The following is a 25871-nucleotide window of genomic DNA, read 5'->3' as shown; positions in this document are numbered from 1 at the left end:
CGATGTTCACGTTTAATTAGCGTGAGTTTTATTATTTATCCGTTAAAGTGTCCCTCTAATTACACCATCTAATCAGGGACGCATTGTCTTCAGTGTCTCCACTCGAGTGGCATCTGCTTTTAAGAAGAATCCCGACACATTATAAATGATAGTGTTATTTTGCTGGTGGATGGCTGTGGCTAATTCGTCATTGGCGCTGTTTTACTCATCCTTCTGCTGATAAAGTCGATTAGCTTAGCTTAGCTAAAACGATTAGCTTATCTAAAAACAAATAAGTTTCATTGCAAACTTACTTGATTATTTGTTTTCTACCTAGAAAAACGTTGCTTGTCCTCATGCAGTTACCGTGAATGAACATTAAAGCTTCAAATAACTGCATCATTAAAGTCATTACCGTAAATGTGTCTTCTGAAGTGCAATAACTAGAGATGTTTTGTCAGTTGTTGTGAGTTGCATCTTTTCAAGGAATTGAAATAGACAAATGTTGAGGTATTTTGAGTATTGAGAAGGTTTGTTGCATGAAATTATACCTAATTTATAGCTATCCCAATAGGAACTACGGTAACGCTTCCTTTTACAGTCCTGTTACCCATGTACTACAGTATGTATGTACTTATTAATTGTAGTAATTACAATTACTGGGTAATAACTAGGTACTAACCCTGAACCTACCCCTAAACCTACCCCTAACCCATGTGCTTACCTTATATTAGCCAGTATTTTCTAGGTAAGTACACTGTAAGTACTGTACTGTAAAATGAAGCGGTACCGTAACTACATGTAACGTGTAAGAAGGTGACATTAAAATGGACATATTAAAGTGTTACCAATGTAATTAATTACTTTTTTTCAGTAACTTACACAACACTGATTATGGCGCTTCAATTAAGACTTTTTTAAAAACCCCTATAAGAAAAATGAATTGGAAACTGACTTCTGGAACTGATGATATACTTATGAACTGTCATGAGCGTTTGTTGGAGTTGTTGGACAAAACTAGGGCGGTGAAAAAATGTATTTTCCGATCAATCGGGTTTTTTTTAAATGTGGTCGATTCAAAATCGATTCTCAAAGGCCACAAATCGATTTTCACCCATATCCATCACCAAAGAGTTCCTCGGCTGTTCGGCTTGCATGTTACAGATAATGCGGTGAGACTTTATGCTTTAATCTTCAACATAAAATAACCTGATTGTGTTTGATCAAGGCGTGCGACTGTTCTGACATCTTTCCATCAAAATCTTGTCTATTCATTGTATGCATTTGAAATATAGAGATTGGGTTCTGTTTTAATGTGAATAAAAAGAGTTTAATATACAGGTTTGTGGCTCTTAATTTCTTTCTATTAATTAACCACTAGTAAACGTATGTTCACTGTTCTTTTTTATAAATATAGGATTTTTATCAATATTCATATATATTCGGTGAATCGAGAATCGAAACGGGAATCGAAAATCGAATTGACCCGTCGCAGGGAGTTTGATTGACAGGCGATCTGACCAAATATAATCCGCTATCCGCTGAATCCGCCATTTTTGTTCGACAAAGCAGTCAGGAGAGTTAGTAGATTAAAGGGATAGTTCACTTTGAAATTATTTTTTGATATGTTTTAGCTTACCTAAAAGATCCAAGATGTAGGTGTCTCTCTTTCCACATTATTTTCAATTTTCATTTTTAGGTCAAACCATTCTTGTCTGTCAGTCATACAATGGAGATCTATGGTCACCACCTCAAAGAGCATGCACAGAGAAGTCCAAATTAAACATGCCACCACACCACAGACACAAAATGAGCAGTTTGTGTGAGAAAACGAACAGTATTTATATAATTTTTACTTGTAACCACAGCCACAAAGCGCCCACAGCCTCAGGTCACTTGGACGTGGCTGTGGTTACAAAAGGGTAAAAATTATATAAATACTGTTCGTTTTCTCACACAAACCGCTCGTTTCGTGTCTTAGGCAATCAATGTGTACTGACATTTACGAGTCATTAAATCATGTCTAATTTGGACTTTTCTGTGCATGCTCTATGAGGTGGTGACCATAGACCTCCATTATATGAGTGACAGACAAGAACGGTTTGACCTAAAAATATCAAAATTGAAACTACTGCAGAAACAAAGACACCTACATCTTGGATGCCCTTGAGGTAAGCTAAAATATATCAAAAATTAATTTCAAAGTGTGCTCTTTACTCTGACCGATCTGTCAGATGCATTAAAGAGACACAAGACAGTATTTATTTGTATTTGTATAAAAAATGACCACATTTGAAAGTTATCAAAAGTAAGCTGGTCTCTCCTGTCTGTCAGTGTGTTGTCAGTGCCCTCTCTGCTCCGCAATGTGTGTTTCACTGCGTAAGAACATTGCGTGTGTGAGAGCGGCGTAGCTTGTCGGACATAGCAACAGTAACCAAAGGGGGCGTGTCTTTGTGAACGGGCAATTGGCACATCTGATCGATACCCAGCCCGAGACAAAGCCATGTTTGCGTGCAGATCATCGCCTGATTAATATCCGTCCTAGTCTTTATAGTGTGCAGATCTGTGGAGTGTGTGTGGGATACACACGAGAACCACTTTCCACAGGCAGAACCACTGGCACGACTTACAGTAATTATACTAATTGGTTTTTATTTTGCTATTGTTCTACTTGATATATTTATTGTTTGTAATAATCCGATAGTATAATAATGAGCAAATTAGCCTCCCCCACGTGTGAATATGAGTAGTTCATACAGTGAGCACTTGTTTGGAGAGCAGTCGAAATACACAGTGTCCCTGACCTACTTACAACACCTCCACATACGCTCTCAATCCACACACACACGCTCCATTTAATACATAATACAAATCAGGGAGCATTTCAGCACATTTCAGGCGTTTGCAATGCTGGAGCCACTTATAAACTATCCTATGCCTGTCTGATGAAGAAACGTGGCCTTTCTCGAATCATCATGAATCCTCTCTTTACATTACATTTCTTCATGATGAATCATAGGTTGAGGGCCTTTCACGTTTTATGAACCCAAATGTGTGCCTGCACCTTTATAGCCGATCAGAAAGTCCCCCTGTAGTCAACAATGTCATCCGTTAAAACTCATCTTTGATCACCAAAATGACATATTTAAACATTTTTTTCCTTTTAAAACAAAAATCCTTAAATATCTTGAATTTAACTCAATGAACTGAATGTAACTGAATATGCAAATGAGCCCCGCCTCCACTCACTCCCTCAGCTCAGAGATCACTGGTGGACGTTCACACGTTGATCTGATTGGTTACAAGGTAGTTTGTGACGTCAGAAACACCAGCGATTTCAAACCGTGTTTTTGAGACTTTAAGCTTTAAAGGGTTAGTTCACCCAAAAATGAAAATTAAGTCATTAATTACTCACCCCCATGCTGTACCAACCCCGTAAGACCTTCGTTCGTCTTCGGAACACAAATGAAGATATTTTTGATTAAATTTGAGGGCTGTATAACTACCACATTGGCTGCCTAAGGGACTGCCTCTTGACGGCCCAGAAAGTCAATGAAGAAAATGTTTAAATATCCCAAGTGACCTACGTGGCTCAACTATATGTTTATCAAGCGACGAGAATACTTTTTGTGCGAAAAAACAAACAAAAATAACGAGTTTATTCGACTATTCCTTTTCTTCCTTGTAGGACAGAAACGAGACTTCCTTATAGATTTCCATGACGCATGCGCGAGAATTGAACTAAAGTAGTGTAAGGAGATCGCAATTCTCATGCATGCGTCGTGGGAATCTAAGGAAGTCTCGTTTCTGGCCTACAAGGAAGAAAAGAAATAGTCGAATAAACTCGTTATTTTTGTTTGTTTTTTCGCACAAAAAGTATTCGCGTCGCTTGATAAACATATAGTTGAGCCACGGTAGTCACTTGGGATATTTAAACATTTTCTTCATTGACTTTCTGGGCCGTCAAGAGGCAGTCCCTTAGGAGCCAATGTGGTAGTTATACAGCTCTCAAATTTAATCAAAAATATCTTCATTTGTGTTCCGAAGACGAACGAAGGTCTTACGGGGTTGGTACAGCATGGGGGTGAGTAATTAATGACTTAATTTTCATTTTTGAGTGAACTAACCCTTTAAGCAGAAAATACTTATGAAAGTCACATGCCAAAACTGGCTTACCAGCACAATCATCAGGAAACTAAGTAAACATATAAGGCCGGATTCACATATAGCACCTAAAACGCGTAGAAAACGCTGGGCGCGCCGCATTCTCCATTTTCCAAAGCGCCAGGGCGGTTGCGCTTCAGTTGGTTCTTGTCACATGACCTATTGTGTGCGTATGGTGCGCTTGCGGTATTCTGAAAAGTTGAGATGTTTTCATCTCGACGCGGTGCGGACGCGCATGGAAAAAAACGAGCGCGTCGCACCGCGACCGCATCGCTTCCATTATGAGCGCGCATACCGCGCGCCTACATTTGAAATAACGAACTTGAGCGATATGTGAACCGGCCCTAAATCATCACAATTATTAAAATTGTTGGTTCATTTGATATAATCAACCAAATCAAATGCATCAGAAATATTCGATATACGGGCAGCCCTGCATGTACGTGATGTGAAACAGTCGTTTCCTCCTGTAAAGTTCGCATGCCGTCGCGTGTTCTGAGAAGTGAGCGGGTCGAGTGGCACCGCATTGGAAATCCGCACCAGCCATTTATTTCAATTAAAAGCATGCAGCCTGCCGTCTCAAATGTAGTGGGCATGAAACAAGCGTAATTAGGTTTATTTGGCCTCTAAACACCCAGAGGGAGCCATTAAGTGCAGAAGACTGGATGCTCCAATAGGTAGTAATAACTCTAAGAGACGTTTGTGCTGAGAAGTGCCCTTAATTTTACGATGACATTGCGTTTTTAAAGTACCCATCTTGTGTTGAACACTGGCCCTTACTGACCTTACAGACTCTTCCTCAAGGGCCCGCGAAGGACCCCCGAAGGGCCCACAGGCACTCAATGTGAAATTACATTCTTTAGTAAACTGTTTTTGTGTGTGTGTCCTGATTTATAGTATTATGTGCCAGAAACATGTAAGCGATTTGCAGCATAAACCCTTTATACAGCACCTCATGTAGACATGGCACTGGGTGGAAGATGGAGAGACAGGTGAAGTTGAGCCTGACATCTGATTGCCCACCACAAAATTTAAATTGCTATGCAGTGTGACACGAAAAAAAAAACACACACACACACATACAAGTATAACTTGTAATGCATTAACCCCAACACTATGTAGATTTGTGAAAAACATCTGTCTTAAAGTCCTCCTGTAGTTAATAATGTTATCCCTTAAAACTCGTCCTTGATCATCAAAATTACATATTGAAAAAAAAAAACAAATTCTTTTATGTCTTAAAATATCTTGAATGTAACTCGACACCCTTGACTCATTTAGTATGCCTGGTTCTATGAATATGCAAATAAGTCACGCCTCCACAACACTCATAACATGGTTCAAGCGTTTTTCGTCCGTTTTTATTTTATTTTTGAAATATTCATTTATCGGCCATTATAACTGCCGATACCGATAGTTTGGAAAATGCCTAATATCGGCCGATAATATCGGCCTGCCGATATATCGGTCTGGCTCTAATAGACGTGCAGCTTTTAAAAACAGCGTGCATTGTGGGAGTCTCATGGCTGGTGTTGCACATTAGAAAAAGAAAAAAACATGAAAGCCCAATCACGTCAAATGATCTGAGTATTCATCATGATGATTGGAGTCGTCCCTACAGGGCCACACAATGATATTGCATGATGCAGCTCTCAGACTCCCAGGGGCAGCACTTCACTACTTATGTAATTATTATAACAGGCAATTAATTAAACAGCCTAATTGAACCGAGTAACCCCGAGAGAGCACTAGTTGAGTCCTATTTTTAGGAGGTAGCCCTCCTTCGGCCGGTTGCGCATTGGTTAGTCCCGAGTCGTCCAGGTCCCGTCTGTGTCGATAGCATCTAGCGTGGCACTTCTGTGGAGTCGGCCATTAACATTATCAAGTTATTTATTCTCAGAGACTCTTTCCACTGGCCTGCATTTTCCACTGCTCTGAATGTCAGAAAGCTGTGCTAGCTGTGATTTTCCATTATTCTCAACACTGTAGGCTTGCATCCAGCGCCTGTCCCGACTCAACGAACGCTACACACACATCTTTAGGATGAACAGTACATCATCTTTGAGGATTCCTGGTTAATGCGATCTCTAAAACACATTTCTTCAACTCCACGTGTTTTCATGTCGTAGTCACAGGGGTTCGGTATAGATTATATCGATTTTCAATATATACAAATACATAAGAATTATTAAATGTTATAAACTATTATAACAAAAATAGTTAAATTAAAAAAATGGAATTTAAAAATATACACAAAAGTTGTAGCGTCATTGACCAACAATTTTGCGTATAATTAAGTTTTATCGACTGTTAGTTAATTGTAGGGCCGTGAAACGATTAATCGTGAATAATCGCATCCAAAATAAAAGTTTGTGTTTACATAATATATATGTGTGTGTGTGTGTGTAATTATTATTTTATATAAATACACACACATGTATATATAAATATATAAATATATATGAAGAGTTCAGATGCAAAAGCCTCTAAATGCCATTTGAAATTTTCTTCTAAAATGACCATTTTTATCAATCTTGTGTAAGTTCAGTAATTTCACTTAAATGACAATTAATAGGTAATGTTCATTGCCATTTAAGTGAAATTACTGAACTTAAATATACAAGCTTGATAAAAATGATCATTTTAGAGGAAAATTTCAAATGGCACTTAGAGGCTTTTGCATCTGAACTCTTCATATATATATATAATGTAATATTTTATGTTATATATAAATATAAGTATTTTATATATAAATAAAAAAATTTCTTAAATATATACATACATGTGTGTGTATTTATAAATACAAATATTCATGATTATTGTTTCACAGCCCTGATTCCAAAGCAGCTTGAGATTAAATATGAGACACGATGTGAAGAAAATAAAGAACAATCAAGGTTAATAGGCAATAATGCTAGAAGTGTGCAGATATTTGTATATATATATATATATATATATATATATATATATGATGCATAAAATTCTAACTATGGAATTAGTCTTAGCACATCATTTATTGAAGAAAATGATGAGCTCTTTTTGTACTCTTCAAACACTGTCACACCTTTAATATTTAGTAAGTCCAACAATGTCAAACAGTTTAAATGCATTACAAGCTCAAATTTGAAGAAATCACCCACATATACCTAATTTAAGCACAGTTATATTTGAAATGTGTATTTTCAGGTTAAAGAATTGCATCAATATTGTCAAAAAACATATTGTGTGTGGCAATATCTCCCAGGCTGCCATGAGTGAACGTGCGCTGGAGGCATGATAACAGCCCAGGGCCACCGGAGCACAGCTGAATGCAGAAAACAACCAATCAGCACAGAGCACGCAGGTCATGTGATCACCAGGTGCCCGTTCACAACATAGGCACTCGCTGTGTTTTGACTGAGAGGGTCCCTATGAAGTGTACACCACTCTTTCATCATCATCACACACAGATCAAACTTGAGTCGTGCATTTTACAAGAGTTTGAATAATAATAAAATATATTACGTCTGTAAATATGCCACTTTGGCGCTCTTTAATGTGGCATGACAGATCTCTTCCTGTTTACTACTAGTTACAGCGCCAGATAAACATCAATGAACATCAGGAGGAATGTTGAAAGATACAGAACAACTTAGTGAAATTAATCACGTCTCATGTAATCGATCAATCAGTGTTTCAACCGTGGAAAGACGTCAATAAAACAGCTTCGCATTTACCTCAAAAAAGCCATTCAGTGACCATAAACTCGATAGTTAGCTAGAACAATGAAAGCAGCATTTACATATTCATTATATATGTTACTGTTCTTCAACATTTCATGTTTGTTTAAATAAATTTTAAAAAATTTTATGACTGCCACCAATGAATGTTATTCGCCTATTGAAAATGTAGAAGGATCTATGAAGGAGAGGCTAAACGCTTATCAACGAACACCACCAACCACTCGGTGAGTTGCAACAGTTTTGAAAATGAACGTTAAGGGTTGTTTTAAGGACATGTTTGTGCATGCCCATAGACAGCCAGTGTAACGCTGTCACAGGCGATTCTAAAAAAGTCAAAAAGTCGAGACAGGACCCATTGTCAAAAAGAGTCCACCACTCTATTTCATTCAAAACAAACTACAAAATAGACTCAAGGTGTTAAATACCAGAATTTTCTAAGTAAGTTAGCCTAATAGGCTTAATAAATGAACACCGATACAAAAATGTCTTTCGTCCTGTAGGCGCCCTGGAGAATACTTCTGTTCGTCCTAAACACATTTTCTATCGTCCCTAGGATGATAGGACGCCGTTAGTCTCGAGCCCTCATATCTATCTTGCAGGTATAGACCTTGCAAACCTGGGTGACAGCGAGGAGGTCAGCGCTGACGTAATCAGTGGTCTGTTCTATGGCTATGGATACACATCTGTGGCTCAACCTGACCGGAATTAGAGAAAAAGTCCTTTCTCTTTTCTTCACGTATGCAACCTTAGTTCCCTGAAGAAGGAACGAGACACTGCGTCACCTTGCCATACTCAGCGCTTGCCTTTGACCGTCTTTTTTCAGCCTATCCGAGGCTACCCTTGTTTGGTTTGGGTGTGCTTTATAGTTTTCTGGTCTATAACGTCACCCATCATGAGCTCACGTCATCACGCCATTGGACTGATTCCATACGTGCTTCACGATGCAATCACGCAGAGCCGTTCCCAAAGCGTTTCAACACAGCGTCTTGTTCCCTCTTCAGCTAAGGTTACATACGTAACCGAGATGTTATAAATTGAAAGGGTACATATCATGCTTTTAAATCATTCATTTTTACTTATAAATCATACATTTGTGGTCTATATAAAGCATACCTGCAATGCTTGGGTCTGAATTCCTCAATATTATACTGTAACTCCACAGGCCCCTTTTCTGATGTGCTTCTGTGAGCAAGTCGTTTCGAAGCGGCTCCTTTAAATAAAAAGCCCGCTTTCCAGGTCGCTGAGTTCACACTCGGTTCAACTCCCCACGTTCGGCCATTAGTGTAGTTTGATAAGAGATATACGATTACTATAGCTTCAAAGAATATTTTTATTCACACGTTAACAAAATCAACAACGGAAGACTTTTTGTTACATCAACCTTACATATTCGAGCCAGAGCGAGCGAGTTGAAAAAGACGACGACGAACCTGCAGAACAACGTCTTTATATGGATGCAGTGGTATGTAAGTTAACTATTTTGTGTTATTAGTGAAAGTCGACTATTTCTCTTGTTAAAACAATATAAATGACTACGGTCTAATCTTACCACTAAATATATATACAAATATCTGTATTGATAATAATATGATAACTTGCGTTTAGAAAGCGTCCGAAAACACAGCAGCTAAATGATAGAAGAAATTTACCCCTCATTCAGACGAAGTCGATCGGCAAACCCTTCTTTATACTGGCGGATCCTTGAAGTTCTTCAGGGCACTACATCCAACAACCGAACATTTTGACTTGCCCTCTCGTGACTTCTGCATCCTTGAGCTTGGACTTCAAAATCGGAGCGAGAAATAATAATGGCGGATTGCTCGAAGTGTTGGGCCGGTAGTCGATGTCCTTATTTGTCAGTTCCGCTGCAAATACTGTGACGCAATTGTTCAAAAAACGTAATAGAGAACAGAAAAATCTGAACAGGTTGAAAAATATGACCAAAACAGAATATAAAGATATAAACGAAGCACCTGAAGAGAATAATTTCATCTTTTCTGTACTTATAAACACTCCAAATATACAACAAAATGCATTTAAGGGCTAAAAAAAGTGGATTTTGCATGATATGTGCCCTTTGAATTACTATTTAATATGCTTTGGCATAAGCGCAAAACGGAGTGATAAATGTCTGTGGCGAAGTTTAATAGTAAAATAAATGTAATTTTGTTATATTATTTGTATTTTATCTTATTTAACATCTGTTACATCTTGCACACTTTATACCACCATTGAAACATGTACGAAACAAACCTGAGACTAACTAGAGACTAAATAAGAATGCTGGGGCCTTAACTTATGTTAAAACAAAGAAGTGTAGAGAAAAGCGCTGACGAGCAAAAAGAAAAGAGAGTTGATGTTGACAACTACCAACATCAAAATTCTTTTCAGAGACAACTCAGAAAATGTTGAGGCTTTAAAAAAATGCTCCTGGTCTTATTGTCAAAAGTGCACATTATTTCATTTCAATTAAGAAAATAATTGAGTTACCACTGGGATACATCAAGATGAATATTCCGTTTCACTTCACATACTTTACAAAAGTAAAATTGGTTTCATGTGTACTTTAACAGACATGTTGTCTATTTCACTGAGCATCAGGCCGCATGCCAATACATCAGTCCTGTCATCAGTAAGATCGGATGTTGACCTCTGACACAGGTGTGACCCCTCAAATCTCATTCATGTCATAACAGAGACCGAACCTCCGTTAGCCATTCCTGTACACTTGATCATTGCCATGAGGAAAGAGGTTTCTCAGGCCATCTCGTGAGTCTCAGAGCGGTATAGTGCAGAAGTTAGTATATGGTGGTTTGCCTGATCAATAAACACACACCTGTGACTGAACAACAGTGTTTAACGCACCAAACACACCGATCATATGGTGATCTTTGGGCAGTGACCTGCATGACAATCCTCGTGAAAAAGAAGTGCAATTAGTTTTATTGAATGTGCACTTCTTTAAGGTATTTATAATATAACTCAAACTCTAAAACGGTAAACTGACAACTGAATTAAACTGCAGTGAGTTTGTGCCTTTCAAGTCACATTTATTATGAACAACATTTATTAAAAATGCTAAGCCCATTTTGACAAAATGTTGAGTGTATTTGGCCATTTAATCTCAATTAGAGTACTATTAGTTTTTAGTGTTTTTAGGTTATTTACCTACAGTGCAAAAGTGAGACACAAGACGGCACGTTGCATTTGAATGAATTTTTAAACCGCAGCGATACAAGAGACATAATAATGTTTTCCTAAAAATGTTTTGCTATTAACAACGGTCAAAGAATTTAGGTTATGCTTAAAGTTAATTTTATTTGTTGTTTATGGATTTTCAAATATAACACTTGAAAAAAATGGTTTCAGTGTGTGCATCAGTTCATTTTTGATTTTAACAAAACATGATAATATTGACAAACGTGATCATTTTGGTCACTAAAATCGAGATATGACCGATAATTTCCGTTCCGTTTCATCTCAAAGCGAGTCATTTCACAAGGACTGGCACACAAAACACAAATCTGCCATTAGAAACGGCACAAAACTTTCATTTTAATGGCATTTTGAAGCTAAACTGGTGAATCTGTATGCCTCACACAATCCCAACTGTTTCTAGAAAGATCCCACTAGAAATAAATCTGCTTAAATCAGCAGTGCAAACACGTTTGGGTCAGTGAACACAGAGGTAAATTACACCACAGCAGTAAACAAAGACATATGATCTGCTGCCTGAGAACATTAATGCTTTCATAGTGATATAAAACAGAGCAAATGAGACCAAGACCATAGTCCATAGAGATCTCAACTGTGCTCAACATACCAAAGTCTTCTCTAAAAAGAGATTTTAATGTAAAATTAATTTAAAACCAAATGATTCACAGCACAATAATGTTATAGCTCAATAGTCATTCTGTGCATGAACAATTGAGGCCAAAAATGTATCTAAATTAAACAACTCCACAGGGAGAAAACCTCTTAAGCATGAAACTACAAAGCGGCACCAAACATGGAAATATTTCAGATTTATATAGGCATCGGCCAGCTTTCTAACTCGACAACAGCATCATCAGAGCGTGCGATTAACTAACACACTCAAACACAGCAGGCTGAGAATAAAGTACAGTGAACAGTGATCTGCAATGTTTCTAAAACATTCAAGTTTACTTGTGATCAGAACATTATGATAATAATGTTAGTACAATATTCTTCTATCCTTATTTTTACTCTAGAATATAACTTTGAATGTCTATTTGCAATATTCCAAGAAAATAAACATTAACATTGACTAAGTGCAAATAACATTACAGGGATGTTCTGAAAATGACGTTTCCTCTGAGAAAGTAATGACAGCAAGGGTTCAAGGGTCAAGGCTCTTTTATTGTCATACACATTTTTACATGAAGGAACGAAACTAAGTACTAATGTCCCGGTCAAAATACAAGATACAAACATTAGAAACAGGGTGCATGTCTAAGCAGCTTCGTCAATACAAAAAATAGACAATGCAAGAATAAAAACATTGCGATAATTAGTAATAAATTAGGATATATCAAGAACATTTCTCTCAACATCATGACAACACATCTCAAATATGTCTATAAATGCTATTAAAGAAGGGTTTTTTCGCTCCAATGAAAGTTTGATTTTAAAGAAAATATCATGATACTCTCCTTTAAATGTCTGACCAACCTAAACTAACCAACAAGAACAAAATAACAAACGAAAGTGAGAAAAGCACTTACTTTGGAGCAACTGAGCGCTATAGTGGCATTTACATTAACATCCAGAGGCTGCAGGACTAAAAATAGAGCGGTTTGCACTTTTCCGTGCGTTTTTCCCAATGGATTTGTCCTGAGAGCGGGATGCTGGGAAGACCCAGGGAATGCGGCCCGATCTGAGATCGAGAGGTCAAGCAGGAGTAACAGCTGTGTGTGTATCCGTCGGCAGGTGATGAGGGTGTGTTTCTCAGGAGAGAGTGTGTGTATCAGAATCACGACCGCATAATCCCCGCAAATCCTGCACAATCTGTGCCTCAAAAGTCCTTACGCCATACCTTATGAGCTCTCCGTTTGTGCTGTGGATGAGGGATATTCTCCATCATATGGAGTGTTTAGAAGGATCTGCTTCCTGGGGTTTGTGGAAGCTCATTTGAGCCCAGAAGATAATTGGCACAAACAAAGTTCAAAGTTCATCTGTAAAAGAAACATATTCTTTCTGTGTAATGTATGTTCTGACTGAGCTCTGTGTGTGACTCATTTTAACTTTCCGCTTAAAAGGTACACTATGAATATTCTGTCCCTCTAGTGGTTAAAAAACAAAACTGCATGCATTTTGTGGAAGAACATTGTTGTGGTTGTGCTTCGACACATTTATTCATTGTGTGTGGATGAATATGATTCTCCTGCTGCTCATAAAATATTAGAAATAACCAGTTTAGATTAAAGATCTCATCACGGTTTTAATTTATAATGGTCTACATACTGTTGGGTACCAAATTTCCAAGTAAATACATTACTTTTTTTAAGGTTTACTTAAGCGTATTTATTGAAATCGTTATGTTTCAATAAATAATGTTTCAATAAATAAGTCAAGTCATCCTCATTTATATAGCGCTTTTAACAATGTAGATTGTTTCAAATCAGCTTTACAGAGATAAACATTTAAGCTGACAGAGATTGGTTTAGTTTTATAGCAGTTCTTGAATAATTTTATTTTCCAGCTAAAATAGTTCCAGTTCACAAATAAGCTAAACCCCAAAACCAACCCACCGGCCCACCTCAACTTTTCGATTTGATAATCCGGCCCCTGAATGTGGTTAGTTGAATAGTTCTTTTCTAGAGTTTAAAACACAAAACTCCATGTACATCGTCGTTGTGGTTGTGCTTCGGCTCCGAGCGGATGAATATTGTGGTTGTGCTTCGACTCCGAGCGGATGAATATTGTGATTGTGCTTCGGCTCCGAGCGGATGAATATTGTGGTTGTGCTTCGGCTCAGAGCGGATGAATATTGTGGTTGTGCTTCGACTCCGAGCGGATGAATATTGTGATTGTGCTTCGGCTCCGAGCGGATGAATATTGTGGTTGTGCTTCGGCTCTGAGCGGATGAATATTGTGGTTGTGCTTCGGCTCCGAGCGGATGAATATTGTGATTGTGCTTCGGCTCCGAGCGGATGAATATTGTGGTTGTGCTTCGGCTCCGAGCGGATGAATATTGTGATTGTGCTTCGGCTCCGAGCGGATGAATATTGTGGTTGTGCTTCGGCTCTGGGTGGATGAATATTGTGGTTGTGCTTCGGCTCCGAGCGGATGAATATTGTGGTTGTGCTTCGGCTCTGAGTGGATGAATATTGTGGTTGTGCTTCGGCTCTGAGCGGATGAATATTGTGGTTGTGCTTCGGCTCCGAGCGGATGAATATTGTGGTTGTGCTTCGGCTCTGAGTGGATGAATATTGTGGTTGTGCTTCGGCTCTGAGCGGATGAATATTGTGGTTGTGCTTCGGCTCTGAGCGGATGAATATTGTGATTGTGCTTCGGCTCTGAGCGTATAAATATTGTGGTTGTGCTTCGGCTCTGAGCGGATGAATATTGTGGTGGTGCTTCGGCTCTGAGCGGATGAATATTGTGGTGGTGCTTCGGCTCTGAGCGGATGAATATTGTGGTTGTGCTTCGGCTCTGAGCGTATAAATATTGTGGTTGTGCTTCGGCTCTGAGCGGATGAATATTGTGGTGGTGCTTCGGCTCTGAGCGGATGAATATTGTGGTTGTGCTTCGGCTCTGAGCGGATGAATATTGTGGTTGTGCTTCGGCTCTGAGCGGATGAATATTGTGGTTGTGCTTCGGCTCTGAGCGGATGAATATTGTGATTGTGCTTCGACTCCGAGCAGATGAATATTGTGGTGGTGCTTCGGCTCTGAGCGGATGAATATTGTGGTGGTGCTTCGGCTCCGAGCGGATGAATATTGTGGTTGTGCTTCGGCTCCGAGCGGATGAATATTGTGGTTGTGCTTCGGCTCTGAGCGGATGAATATTGTGGTTGTGCTTCGGCTCCGAGCAGATGAATATTGTGGTGGTGCTTCGGCTCTGAGCGGATGAATATTGTGGTTGTGCTTCGGCTCTGAGCGGATGAATATTGTGGTTGTGCTTCGGCTCCGAGCGGATGAATATTGTGGTTGTGCTTCGGCTCTGAGCGGATGAATATTGTGGTTGTGCTTCGGCTCCGAGCGGATGAATATTGTGGTTGTGCTTCGGCTCCGAGCGGATGAATATTGTGGTTGTGCTTCGGCTCTGAGCGGATGAATATTGTGGTTGTGCTTCGGCTCTGTGCGGATGAATATTGTGGTTGTGCTTCGGCTCTGAGCGGATGAATATTGTGGTTGTGCTTCGGCTCTGAGCGGATGAATATTGTGGTGGTACTTTGGCTCTGAGCGGATGAATATGATTCTCCTGCTGCTCATAAAACATTTCCTGCTAGAGATATAACTCGTTTAGATGAAAGATCTGAAGATGATACTTTATGCAAAGTATAATTTGATATTTTTCACTTTGATTTGTGTGTTTCAGATCTCTGTGTGAGACTCCCCCAGTAGAAGATCCTCCTCGGCCTGAAGAAGCGAGTCTCCCTGTAGTGAGTTATTTAACCCCATGACACGAGGAGGCATCAAACCGAGCTTGCGATGTGAGGTCCGGGTCTGGATGGAGAAGGCATCTGTACACTGGGAATCTCATGCCCTTTGAGCCTTAGCGAGACGTCACCCACAGGCCAGGACAACTTTAAATAGCATGCCCTCCCACCACAGATATTATTAGTATACGATACATGTGCTGTCCAAACCCAAACCCTGGACATCCTCCTGACAAACTCCTGTCTTTATAAGCCCAAATTCCTCCGTCTGTTACTCTTTTACAGTACAAAAACCACACACCATTTCCCACAATCACATGCATTTTTATAAACACAGTTTGAGTTGCTGTCTTCATAGTCGAGACCATGGCAGATTCCCAGTTCACATACACGTACTAACTCAGATAACAAAAAAATACGTTCTAAGAAAGTTTTACTAATGTTCCAACATGACATCATGACTTTTGCGTAAACATATACGCCACTTTCGAGTCGGGTGGCGTGTTATCTCTACACATTTTGAGCTATCCGCGTGTGTACGCGTGTATGCGTGTATGTCTACACCATTAACGTCCGCGTCATTCCGCGTGTCTGTACACGCAGTCAAATCTCCAGTCATAAATGCCATTAACCCCAGTGACGGTTAGGTTTAGGGACGGGGTTGAGGTAAGTCATATATTTATATAACGTTAAGTCAACGGCGTTCATAAACACGCTGAAAGGCGATTATGCGTCTTGATAGAACGCCAAAAATGGAAATACGAATTGGCGTATCATACACACGCTACTTCATGAGATCAGTCTGAATGTTCCCATTAATGGCGTTTACACGAAGGGAAGACGCAGATGTTTCCCTGCAGTTTGGCCTCTCATTTACACGAAAATGATTATTTCTAAAAACTCTGGCCAAGGTGAAGAGATTTCTGATAACACCGGTTATGTGTTGCCGTGTCAACTGAGAGAAACTGAGTTTTAGGTTCTCAAACGTCACATTATGCGCCAGAAATTGCTTCATATCATGCGAGCGCCCAGTTTGGGCAGAGTTACGATGCCACTTGACGGCGTATTTATGCCGGCTGATGTAAATGACAAATTTGACTTGCTTTACGTCAAGCGATATGACTATAATGACTATTTTTTTATTATTTTGTTTTCTTTGTTTCTGATGTCGCAATACATCATATTTTCATGAAATCATGCAACACCTTGTCTGTGTGGACATCGTTCATTCCAAAGCCGGTACTGGATAAACAGTGAGTTTGTGTGTGTGACAGTCGGCAGCGGTAGGCTAAATTATTTACCACAGTGGTAATGGACAATTCCACTTCCAACCTGTAGGGCGACCGCAGAGGAAAACTTACTTGGTGTTGCTTTAATATATGTGTGTGTGTACTCCGTATAATTATTTTGTATATATAAATACGCAAAAAATGCATGTATATATTTAAGAAATATTAGCATACTGTATATATATTTATACATCATTTATATTATATATATAAAAATAAATATTTTTTATAAACTAATTCTTAAATATACATGCATGGGTGTGTATTTATATAAAAATAATCCTACACAGTACACACACATATATTATGTGAACACAAACTTTTATTTGGGATGCGATTATTCGTTGCCCAGCAAAAAAAAAAAAAAAGGTCAATTGATTTCATTGTGACTTTAACGAACACGTTCACCACTGTGTTTTCTCTGTTGCCGGTGACGTACAGAGCGCATCACACACACTGCCCTCTTCAGAACCTCTCACCCAGAAACACACACTCTGTAAAGGACCGTTATGGGTACGTGTCGACGGTCTCCTGTCGGCTCTGGATATTAAGTCTCAGCAGGACTCAGAAGTCATTAACACTGGAGAGAAACCCGAGCATTAGGCTGAGAGCGGCCTGTGTTCACACAGAAACCGCAGTGCTTTGAGCTGCGCGACCACATCTGGACGCTTCTGTACAAACAAACTCCCGTCAAACTTTGACTATTCATTAGATTTCTCAGGAACGACTCATTATAAAAGATCCAAGCACCTGCTACATCAATATTGGCTCTCAGATCCTTGTTTAATTAGTCGGAATCAAACGCTCTCCTGCTCCAAAAACACTTTCATACATCAGAGGATGAAACAGAGGAAGAGTCCGACACACCAACGTCAGCTCGTCGACACAGGAATCTGAGGATTCAGAATGATATCTGCACATACTGATATTTAGATTGTCTTAAAGTCCTCTTGTGATGAAAATCCAGCTTTTAATGTTGTTTATGTGTCCATGTGGTGTTTTTAATATGCTTTAAGACAAACCATGTGCAAATTCATAAGTCGACAGCACAGCAGGTGGGGCTCATTTGCATATTCATATAACTAAATGAGGCAAGGGTGTCGAGTTACATTCAAGATATCTTAAAATGTTGGTGATCAAAGATGAGTTTTAAGAGATATAATTATTGACTACAGGTGGACTTTAATGGAAACTAAATAAACAGTAAACTATACACGGAAGCCTCTCATTTGGCATATTACTATAATATTAGAAGTTAAAATGAGCAACAGAGCCTAAACTATTATATTCAGGTGCGGTTTTCAGATTGACATGAGACAGGATCCATTTTGATAAGTTGTACTCTATCCTTCAACATTCCTTTTGATGTTCATGCAAAAAACATGGAAAAACATGCTATAACCTTTATTAAAGTGGAAGAAAAGACACATTTAAGTGCATTAAAACGGCATTTATTGTAGATCTGTCAACCCTGGCTTGATTGTTTCAAATAGAGCCTTCTTTAACCATCTCTTTGACATTGCTCTTTAAAAAAAAATATTTATGCATTATTGTCATTTAACAGCCCTAATTTCAACACAAGAGACAATTTGAGTTGCAGTCTGACTGCAAGCATGAACGTCAAAAGGAAAGTGGAAGGACTATCGAAGGAGTCCAACTTACCAAAATCTAAAAATAAACAGTAGTTGAATATAATAGTTTAGGCTCTGTTGCTCATTTTAACCTCTAATATTATAGTAATGTGCCATATGAGAGGTTTCCCAATAGTTTACCGCATAAGTTGGGAGAGATTTTTTGATTGACAGGGTAAAATTGGCCCTGATCATCCAGCTGTGAATTAAATACTTTCCAAAAATTCTGTCGAAGTAGGAAATTCACTATCAATTACATTAAAGGAGAACTCTGGTCAATTTTAACATTGAGCTAATTTTTTTTGTACATTTGGAGTGCTATGATACAGACAAAAACGTCAAAAATCGGTGTTGCCTACACCGTGTTATCATCTTTTTAAAACTCACACCCTGTTGACTACAATGGGGCATGTTCTAAACCTGCTTCTAGCCTCTTAACATCCTTGATTTGTCATTACGAGTGCACAGTCATGTGAGTGGTGTTATTAAGAGTGACCACGGTCAATCTGACTGCAGTAGATGTGAACGATATTAATAAAATTGATGTTAATTCAGCCAGCGCACATACCTCTATTTGTTTTGGGTCGAAGTCCACAGAAGTCGATTGTCGAGTTCAAGCGCGCGATCATTGGTAACTAAATGATGTTCAACATCTGATTCGTATGAACTATCCATTTGAGCTGATATTCTCAGAACACCACAGAGCACCGTCATCGGCTGACAGCTGACAGTCTGAGTCTTCAATGTTGTTTAGTTACCAATGATCACGCGCGTGAACTCGACAATCGACTACTGTGGGCTTCGACCGAAAACAGGAAGCAAATAGAGGTATGTGTGCTGCATCATTTTTATTAATATCTTTCACATCTACTGCAGTCAGATTGACCGTGGTCACTCTTAATAACACCACTCACATGGCTGTGCACTCGTAATGACAAATCAAGGATGTCAAGAGGCTAAAAGCAGGTTTAGAACTTGCCCCATTGAAGTCAACAGGGTGCGAATTTTAAAGAGAGGATAACAGTGTAGGCAACACCGATTTTTGACGTTTTTGTCAGTACTCCAAATGTACAAAAAAATTAGCTCAATGTTAAAATTGACCGGAGTTCTCCTTTAAATACTGACTAAGTTGGCAGCTCAAAGATTTAGATATACACTCACCTAAAGGATTATTAGGAACACCTGTTCAATTTCTCAATGCAATTATCTAATCGACCAATCACATGGCAGTTGCTTTATTGCATTTAGGGGTGTGGTCCTTGTCAAGACAATCTCCTGAACTCCAAACTGAATGTCAGAATGGGAAAGAAAGCTGATTTAAGCCATTTTGAGCATGGCATGGTTGTTGGTGCCAGACGGGCCGGTCTGAGTATTTCACAATCTGCTCATTTACTGGGATTTTCACACAAAACCATTTCTAGGGTTTACAAAGAATGGTGTGAAAAGGGAAAAACATCCAGTATGTGGCAGTCCTGTGGGCGAAAATGTCTTGTTGATGCGAGAGGTCAGAGGAGAATGGGCCGACTGATTCAAGCTGATAGAAGAGCAACTTTGTCTGAAATAACCACTCGTTACAACCGAGGTATGCAGCAACGCATTTGTGAAGCCACAACACGCACAACTTTGAGGCGGATGGGCTACAACAGCAGAAGACCCCACCGGGTACCACTCATCTCCACTACAAAAAGGGAAAAGAGGCTACAATTTCCAAGAGCTCACCAAAATTGGACAGTTAAAGACTGGAAAAATGTTGCCTGGTCTGATGAGTCTCGATTTCTGTTGAGACATTCAGATGGTAGAGTCAGAATTTGGTGTAAACAGAATGAGAACATGGATCCATCATGCCTGGAGTAATGGTGTGGGGGATGTTTTCTTGGCACACTTTAGGCCCTTTATTGCCAAATGGGCGTCGTTTAAATGCCACAGCCTACCTGAGCATTGTTTCTGACCATGTCCATCCCTTTATGGCCACCATGTACCCATCCTCTGATGGCTACTTCCAGCAGGATAATGCACCATGTCACAAAGCTTGAATCATTTCAAATTGGTTTCTTGAACATGACAATGAGTTCTGGCCCACAGTCACCAGATCTCAACCCAATAGAGCATCTTTGGGTTGTGGTGGAACAGGAGCTTCGTGCCCTGGATGTTCATCCCACAAATCTCCATCAACTGCAAGATGCTGTCCTATCAATATGGGTCAACATTTCTAAAGAATGCTTTAAGCAACTTGTTGAATCAATGCCACATAGAATAAAGGCAGTTCTGAAGGCGAAAGTGGTCAGACACAGTATTTGTATGGTGTTCCTAATAATCCTTTAGGTGAGAGTATATGAATGTCCAAAAGTGCTGACGACAAGCTTACTATGTTCACACTGAGCTAATCACATGTTATCAGTCTAAAAGTAGTTTTATACTGTAATGGAACTGAATTTAAATTAAAAGATGGAGACTTGCAATGAAGAGGTGATGTTTGCTTGATGATGTTGATGATGTTTCATTTCATTACACAAATAAAGCAATAAGCAATAATATTTTTCCATGGTAAAATCACTGTAATGAGTGAATTAGCAATACCATAACATATACCAATTAATAACTACATGTATTGATGACAATAATAATGCTAATAATACTTCAGTTCTTCAGTTCAGTTCTCTAAGATGCATTTAGTATCATAAATAGCTCAATATCCTACATGAAAATCACATAGAATTGAAAAATTATATTTATTTTGAATACATTTCTGTTTTATGTGGATGACCATGTATATCAAACCAATTTCAACTAAAGATCATTTTTGTGATCATCATCACACCAAACCAGCTAAAAAATGACGCATTATTCAACGAAATCATATCCATAAAGGCCATTAAAATAAATATAGGATGAGGCTCAGCCTACAGAAGATTTATATGTTTCGGTCAACACTAAAGCAATGAGAGGAAGTTGATGGCCTCGTTCGGCCCCTGATGGAGTGAGAGAACAGACTGAATGGAAATATTTCGGAGAAACAAATCAATACGTATAATTGCAATATATCCCTTGCTGATGTGTGGCAGTTTTTAATTAGAGGTCATTCAACAGCAAAACGCTAATTTTCCAGCGCACAATCCTTGATTTTCAGAACAATGCATTGTGGGATATTCACAGACCTGACTAACATTTCCTAGACATTCAACAATAGCTGTGTTTCCGTCCACTTATTTTGATGCACCTTTCAGGATATCACATATAAAAATATGAAATATACTGTATATGAAAAGCCAAGATGTGCATAAATCGCAAAAACGTGCATGAAAAACATGTGCGCTCATTTGATACGGATGATATTTTTATTCTAAAAGACAGAAGACGTGAACTACATGAACACAACTGAGTTGCACAGTTTTGAAAACGAACGATAAGGGTTGTTTAAGGACATGTTTGTGCACGCTCATAGACAGCCACTCTGAAGCGGTCAGAGGCGATTCTAAACCAGTCAATAAGTCAATACTGGACCCATCGGCAACATTTCTGTTTCCACCACTCTAGTTCATCCAAAACAAACTAGAAAATAGACTCAAAGTGCTAAGTACTGGAATTATCCTTTAAATGCATCATTTGTTACCGCCTTTGGTTAATTGGAACGTACCATTTTCTGTAAAACTAACTCTATTGTCTATACATGTCAGCAAAGTTCCCTCAATGATAGTTAAAGGGATAGTTCACTTTGAAATTCATTTTTGATATCTTTTAATTAAACATGATTTAATGAGTCGTAAATGTAAGTTCACATTGATGGCCTAAGACACGAAACGAGCGGTTTGTGTGAGAAAACGAACAGTATTTATATCGTTTTTACCTCTTGTAATCACAGTCAGGTGGACTCCAAGGACCTCCATTATATGACTGACAGACAAGAACGGTTTGACCCAAAAATATCAAAATTGAAACTACTGAAAGTGAATTGAAACAAAGACACCTACTGTACATCTTGGATGCCCTTGAGGTAAGCTAAAACATATCAAAAATTAATTTCAAAGTGAACTATCCCTTTAAGACAAAGAGTTTAAAAACAATCAATCTACACTATAAAACATTCAGGCAAGATAAAAAAAACTAATATTGTCAATTGCACAACTGATATTTCCTAAATTAGTTAAAATGAGCATTCCCCATGCAACTCTCAGGGTGTGCTCAATCTGTACCTAAAACAATAAAACCCATGTGACCCCACAATTATTAAATGCATGATACAAAAAAAAACACAAAAAAAACAATAAGGACACAATAAGGACACAATGTTGGATGGGATGGAGATGCATCACTGGGGTAACTCATAACTCATGTTACCAGTGGTCAATTACAACTTAAACTAATGACTAAAGAAATGGTCAAATATTCTTGTCATATTCCAAAATTTTAATTCTGACTCATTTTATAATGTTATCCTGAAACCATATATTAAATAGGGCCTTTCATGTTTACTGTAAATGTAATGCTAATATGCCAAAAGTACACTTGAGAAGTACACTGCCAACACATGAGCAAAACCCACCTGAGTGCTGGAAGACCGCATTGGCAGATAAATGTTCATTTTTAATGTTATTGTTATCGGCCCCGATATTATTATTATTTGCCAGATATATTAAAGCTGATAATAATGTATGGAGACACTTCAGATGTGCACTGTTCACACTGTTTGAATGACTTGAAATATTATTAGAATCACTTAAAAAAATAATAATAATAAGTGCAACAGTTAAGTCTTTCATGTTACTTATAATTGTGTGTTTTGGTTATGGCTTTAAATATCGAGAGCCTAAAATATAATAAAAAAATTGGATTTAGATTTATTGATATCGGTTATCAGCTTTCAAATATAAAGAATTATCGGTTATCGGCCTGTTTATATCGGTGCATCTCTAGAAACAAGCTTTAGTGCTTCATGTAATCGTGTGGCATTTCAATGATTTCTGCTTTGATCAGATTTGGCTAAATGAGCAGCTGAACGACTCTCTTATTAAATATAAACTCAGCAAAACATTGTAATGACCCTGCCAATAAAAATGAAGCACTGCACTTAAAGGATGTGTTCATTAATGTCAGATTGAGACACTATGAAAATAACAAGCCCTCCATCTCAAGTGGACATCATGTATCTCTGATATGCACATATTCACTATTCAACTGTATCTAAATATTTAATAAACCTAACATCAGTGAATGTTTTTCAGGGGGGTTTATTTGTGAATGTCAGTATTTCTGAAATCACAATCTTGATCCAACAACGGGACATGCCTTCACAGAACACACTGCCGTCAAACTACCTATTGGCTTTTCAGCAAAACTGAACCAGTTTTTATGAAATGCAATAATTCATGACACAGCAAAAATGGGGAAAGGTTTCAGTTTCTACTGGCAAACCAACGCAGTAAGTACATTAGCAGAAATGTACAATCATGTATGCAAGTGATGTCCCTCCCTGTGCTTTGAACAGTAGAGGACAGCGCTAGCAACACCAAAGTCATGGGTTCAATTCCCAGGGAATGCCTGACCTGATGAAATGCGTAGTAGCATTGGTTAAGACCGTCTGCCAAAAGCCAAATTAAATCAATTAACTACGTATAAAACGTGAGGACATTTAAAATGCATAACATACGTGTATACAACTTCAGACATATCCCGACCTGACATCTATGAAACATTATTTTATCCTGAGAACTGAAAACGTGTGTGTAACAGTAAGTACAGTGAAGTGAGTCACAACTTCATTAGGGATATTCATTCTAACATAATAATAACCTTCACAAATCACCAGACTAAAATTAAATTCCACCTTTCAGCATTCCAGCTCAATGACCTGCATTTCAGCCCAGAATATGAGACAATATCTGAACACCAACTCTACCAGGCAAGCGCCTTCATAAAAAGCTAGTGCACGTTCTGCTTTATGCATTGCCACATTAGAGCCAGCTTGATTATAATCATTGCTCTCTAATGTTTCTTCGAGGTCTTATTCGTAATAAAATATCCATATCCACCGCTGTTCTCATATCGAAACCACAATCAATAAACTGCCTGAACAATACAGACACACATCGCTTCGAGGCTCTTCTGCGTGTATTCAAATCTCATGCTGATTATGCATTCATATGATTCCAGCCATCTGAAAGTTATTCATCCTCCGATCACGTTCTCTATTTCTGTAATGGTTATGGTTCCCAGGGATGCTCGATCTCGATCAGCTCGCGCGCTCTCAGAGGCGCGTCCCCGTAACGTCAACAATATATGATCAATAAATGAAGCATACACTTACCTCGCGTGTTCCTCTGGCGTGTGTTTCGAGCTCCAGTGCAATGAGTTTGCAGGAGATCCGGGGGCTTTGAGGAGATTGAAGTGACTGAGATTTTTCCATTACGTCTCTTATGTGTGTGTTACCCCGGGGGGAAGAGCGGCTCACAACACACACGGCGAAGTTTTCATTCATTCACAGAGTCAAATGAATTTCACCTGCAAGCATCAGTGTGTGCATTACACACTCGCCGTCCTAAAACACCCAAGACAGAAGTCCTGAAATGTCCTGAAAACTACGCGCTGCTCGCGTCTTTTGGATATTTAGTTATAGGAGGATTTCCATTACAAATAAACATTTTGCTACCAAACAAAAAACAAAAAACCAATCTAAGAACGTTTTGCGAACGTTCCCTTTAAGTTATAAAACGTAATTTCCGAATGTTCTCAGACTGTTCAAACTTTTTTTTGTGTGTGAAGTTCTGTGAACGTTAGAGAAAACGTTAGTCACGTGAAAGAGAATTTGAAAATTGTGACGTATTAAGCGGCTTTTTGGACAAGAACAAATGCAGGGCGGTCTTATTTTGTTAGTTTATATATATATATATATATATATATATATATATATATATATATATATAATATATATATATATATATATATATATATATATATATTAATCCCAAATCTGTTGTTTTTGGATTTATTGGAGTGAATCCAAATGCCTGCTTTATAATAAACTTAATTATCTTTCCATGTAGATTTTAGAAATGTAACTTTTCAAATTGTAGACCTATTTTTGACCTATCATTTACTTATAATTTCACTCTCGCTTAGCAAAAAAAAGCTCTCAGAACGTACAATTTGCACAGCCTACAAACTTTTTACTGTAATGCAGTGTGGTTTTTATTATAGTTTTTCTTTTAGAAAAATAGTTTACAACTTCTGAGTTCAAAGACAAACAAACCATTAATTGAAAATGTGTAATGCCCTCTTGAAGGGATGTCAATTTTGATTGTATTGTGATTATACATTTAATAATTTTGCAAACATTATGGGAATGTTACTTTTGAATGTTCTCTAAACTTTACCGTTTTCTCTTTTAACGTTTTGATAATGTTATTAAAGGAGATATAATTTAGATTTTCTTTAATAATTACCAGTGACTTAAATATGATAAATATGA

General features: G+C 38.3%; 1 protein-coding gene across 1 annotated transcript in view; it reads right to left on the bottom strand.

The window, feature by feature from the left end:
• Positions 1-24846, bottom strand: part of atp2b2 (ATPase plasma membrane Ca2+ transporting 2) — a 204053-nt gene extending 179207 nt beyond the window's left edge. Inside the window, exon 1 of the mRNA XM_089125103.1 lies at positions 24711-24846. The gene's annotated coding sequence lies outside the window, so the exon portion shown is untranslated. The remainder of the gene's footprint in view (positions 1-24710) is intronic.
• Positions 24847-25871: the final 1025 nt, after the last annotated feature.

The sequence above is a fragment of the Pimephales promelas genome, chromosome 21 (assembly GCF_988280905.1).
Source record: "Pimephales promelas chromosome 21, fPimPro1.hap1.1, whole genome shotgun sequence".
In the NCBI taxonomy this organism is placed as follows: Eukaryota; Metazoa; Chordata; class Actinopteri; order Cypriniformes; family Leuciscidae; genus Pimephales; species Pimephales promelas.
Note: the sequence above shows the minus strand (reverse complement) of the source record. Positions and strands in the feature narration are given on the sequence as shown.